Consider the following 4,606-nt stretch of genomic DNA (forward strand, 5'->3'; position numbering starts at 1 on the left):
TCCTTCGCAGAATTGCTTGTCCTACATAGATTTCCCTGAAGTTCAGATAATTTTTGGCTTCGCTTGAAATTTGAACGGTGAAGGCACTCATTTTCGATAAAATAGAGACTCATGCGCAAAAAGGAACTACTCAAAATGTGAGCAGTGAAAGAAATCTCCAGATCTGTGTGGACATACAAAATACAGTTGCTTGTGACGTCTCGCGGCGAGTCCTGCAATCGTGCTGATCCTGCATCACGCAGAGATACTATGTAGGTAAATTATGACAGACAAATTAGATGAAAGACGGGATACATATAGATAAGATTTAAAACGACATAGAAATTGTAAAGTTCAAAATTGGGTTCCGCTGCGAGAACGCGGGATCGATAGTCCTGGTTCGAGGAAGCGCGGACAGCTCTCTGGGGACGATAGAAACACCGCGATACCCCTATATTGAAACATTCAAAATGGGGCTTTCGAGCTTTCCCATCCAAACTCGTACGTGCGATTACATTCGCTTACCTCGTCAAGTTCTGCTATGCAAGACAGATTAGAGATTATTGTCTCCTTGCTAACAAAATATAGGTAGATCAGGAGGATTTCTCTGATTAATCTGATGAACCCTTCTTATTGTCTACGTGGTCTATAGATAAACATGAATGTAGAGTAAGAGAATCACCTAAGTGATGAAGGGTAGCAGACAGTTGCGAAACTAGCAACACGTTCCGCAGCAGTTGCGCCAAAAAATGCAAGTCAATCTCGCGTGACACGCCTTGCCACAATGGGCTGAATTTCCTAATCAGGCTGATTCAGCTGCGGTGACGTTTTGAGGCCTAAACTAGTATCCGGCGAGGACATCTATAATTGCGGTCTTCCAAGTAGAGTCTGCTATCTCATGAATGAATCTGAAATCTTCACTGTTCTATAATGACTTCTGCTTTTGAGAAAGAGGAGGATCAAAATTAATTAATGCATCAGAAATTCACCCTAGGATAGTTAATTAGAACTAGGGCAGTGGGAACAAAAAAGTCGGATGTATAAAATATGTGAACAAGTTATGACTGGGAAATTCCTACGCACGGGAAGCACCAATTAGCCAGGTTATCGGAGAAGAGGGCAGGCCAGTTTCAAGCACGAACTTGTAAACCTCTCAAAGTTTTGTCCTGAACAGTTCAACAACTGAACTCTGCATGTTTTTCTTCACCCTACGCTTATGTTCTAATAAATAAATCCTTCTGCTCTCGGTGACGAAATAGTCAAATATAAGACAATGTAACGATCAACCTATATGCCTTACACTAAGAAGTATGCTAGACTTATCTGTCGCCAGTCGATAAAAGTGAAAAGTTTATAATGGTTAGAAAATGCCATTCTGAACTTGGGTGAAAGTTTAAAAGTTTGTTCACTTTTCTAGCTACGCTTACATTTCCTTACCCTGTTCCCTCTCTTGTTTTTTGTGTGCACAATTGATCTATGGAATGTGCTCAGAAAGTCTTCATATGTTAGGTTCCAAATATATGCTGATGACATTAGGGTTTACGGCATTTAAAATGACTAAAACAACTCCTAAGTACGGACTGCATTAGAGACGTCACTGGCCAAAACGTATGACTGGGCCTCTAAATGAATTTGAGTATTGACTATGATAAGTCTCCAATTAAGCAAGTAGGTAGATGAAATGTGACTGAGTACCATACGAGTGAAGTAGCGTTTAAAACCTAGAAACTTGAGTGTGAGTGACGCTGCGGCACCGTCGGCCACCGTTGCTGGTTCTTATATTACCCCAAAATGCAAATTTCACAACAGTTGTATCTCATTAAATTCTTCTCTTTATGTTCTATCCAGAACCAACGTTGAGAACATAACGGCATAACGTTGAGAAAGGCGCAAAATGTCGCTAAATATGGGGGATATGGGCCAAAGGGCAATAACTGCAATCTAGCGTAGTCTGAGATTATAGTTGAAAAAAGCGCGAAGCTTGAAAATCCCACTTTTCGTCCTTTTCCTCCCGTTTCCTTTCATTACCTCTCTATCTTGCATCCCAGTCAATCTCTGGAACAGGGTTTATATTGGAGGAAGCTAGCCAGAATTGTTGAAACACATAATGTACAATGTATATAATGTAAGCTTGTAAATCTGGTTTTCCTCTTAATTTTTTTGGATTTTCTTGGATTTTCTTGCTCATTTATGGCACCGTCTTGTCATAACTTTCCGTATCAACGAAAAAGTCAGACTAAATTTTATTCAACTAGTTGAACAATATTCTAATTAATTTGCTAAGGATTGACTTCGCCGTAGCATTTCGAGCTGGATGATCATTTTCTTTTAGTCAACGATTCGAGACCCTTTATTTTCTGTGAGACTCCACGGCCCGGCTATTTTCGCATCCCCGCAAGAACTGCCTACAGCACTCATTTCACTGTTGCACAGTTCCAAGGAAAGCATTACATGGACTTTGCAATTTTATGTCTAGAACAACTTACGAATTACTTTCTCTGCAAATATTATATAATCAAACTGAAGGAATTCTAATGAAGATAAGTAATGAATGTTGCTGTTCAATATGACCGATCCAGATTGGCTCTCAGGTAGTACGATGAGATTTAAAAAGTCTTAACATTCGACTTGTATATGCAACTCCAAAAATAATCACCACTCCTCTTTCGTTGATCATTCAATGACACTGTTGCTTAAGAATTGACCCTAACCATAAATACTTCGCGTAAAAACGAAGTACCCAACTGTCAGTACTAATCCCCATTCGGTAAAGAATGAAGAATTTAGGATCACTGAACAGCCGCCATAATGATAACGTGTTCAATCTTTCTATTATATCTCCATTTTCGGGAACAAAATGGGAATGTGACATCCACATAATTTTCCCCCACCCTGCAGTGATTGCCAATGATGGGCCAGCCCTGGCCAAGGCCACGGTAAAGCGAAAATAGCTGGGCACTGGAGTCCCAGAGAAAATAAAGAGTCTCGAATAGCTTTGAAAACGACCTCATTCAACTAGAAATGCTATGGTAAAGTCAACTTTTTGTAAATTTTTGTTTTTTTTGTAGTTGTAATTTCTTTTTGTAGTTGGTTATTGTTATATTTATTATTATTATTTGGTATACATAGTGTTGGATGTTGGAGTTGGATAAAATTTACTCATCATCTTCCTTACTACGGAAAGTTATGGCAAGAAGATTCATTGATAGGAAAAGCGGGGTTATAAACTGAAGTACATTATATATTTCAGGAGTACTAGCTCCTTCAATTTAATCCCTTTCGCAGAAATTAACTACAGTGTAGAGGAAATGGAAGGAAATGGGAGGACCAAAGTGGGATTTTCAAACTTTGTTTTCAAAATTTTCAAAATTTTCAAACTCTAAGGTGCAAACGAAGTTCGTTTGTGCACATACAATAAGAATCTCACAAATTAATTAATTAATTAATTTAATTGCAATTTTTAAGCTGTTGCAATCACATCTCTCCTTGTTACAAGGGTTTAAAGTAAGGACAAACCGCAATTTGCACAATAATACGAAATCGCACAAATCAGGAGAAATAAGTCGCCAATTCCATTGACGTTGTCCTTAGCAATATTTTAATAATATTTTTGACGTTTTGATGAAATATCAAATTCTGAGCCTTTGAATACATTTTCACCTATGATTTCAGAGTACTTCAGGATGCAATTGTTGGCTTTTGGCGTATAGTTAGCACCCTTTTCAACGATATGCCGGCTTTTCGATAGATCTCAAAGAGATGAGTTTAATAAGATGCAATCTGTATTGAAATTTCCTTTTTTTGACAAGGTAAGAATGAGCAACGGTGGCCGACGAGACCGCACCGTCACTCACAGTCGATCAAGGTTCATACATAGTATTTTAGTGTAAGGTGACAAAGCTGGGTCACATGTTCATCAGAGTAACCTTTCAGTTACCTTCTACGTTTGCCTGTTTCTTTTACTCTTTCCTCTGATACTTATATTTTTAAGTTAACTGTCCGGCTACTCTCCCCCTTTTTCCGACCCGTGAAGCCTAGTTCACACAATGAAGTCCATTTGCTAATAGGTGATACTAATATCGTATGGTTATTTTTTTAAGTTCAACCCTTCATACCTCCTCCATGCTCAACTATTTCTTTGTGAACCTCCTTTTACTGACTTTGCAGCTTTTAACTGGCAATCGTCTACTGCCGTGTCTAGATCCGACAGATTCCTCCGGCGTCTTCTACGTGCTCTTCTCGCCTCGGCCTAAGTTCATCGTCCAAATCCTGAGAGATGGACTAATTAACATAAAAACTTCTGGATTAGGGGAGCAGATCTTATAAAAGAGCTTTTGACCTTCTGCAGGAGGACAACGGCCTATTCACCCGTCACAAGAAGGACTGCGCTAGTTCCCGTTGTTAAGAAGTTAGGTGCGAAATTTTTTGTTTTTTTTTACTGACTTTTTTTTGACTTTAACAATATACAATATAATACAAAACAATATAGTTCCCACTTTTTGTTCACCGCTGGTTTATGTGAATAAATAAGCAAATGAAATATCGAAGCAAGGGCAGAGCTTTGCAAAGGAAATGCCTAATAAAACACTGATGGCAACCCGCTTGAAGGACCGTGGACTAGCTATGA

This window comes from Necator americanus, chromosome X, assembly GCF_031761385.1.
Source record: "Necator americanus strain Aroian chromosome X, whole genome shotgun sequence".
NCBI classification, from domain to species: Eukaryota; Metazoa; Nematoda; class Chromadorea; order Rhabditida; family Ancylostomatidae; genus Necator; species Necator americanus.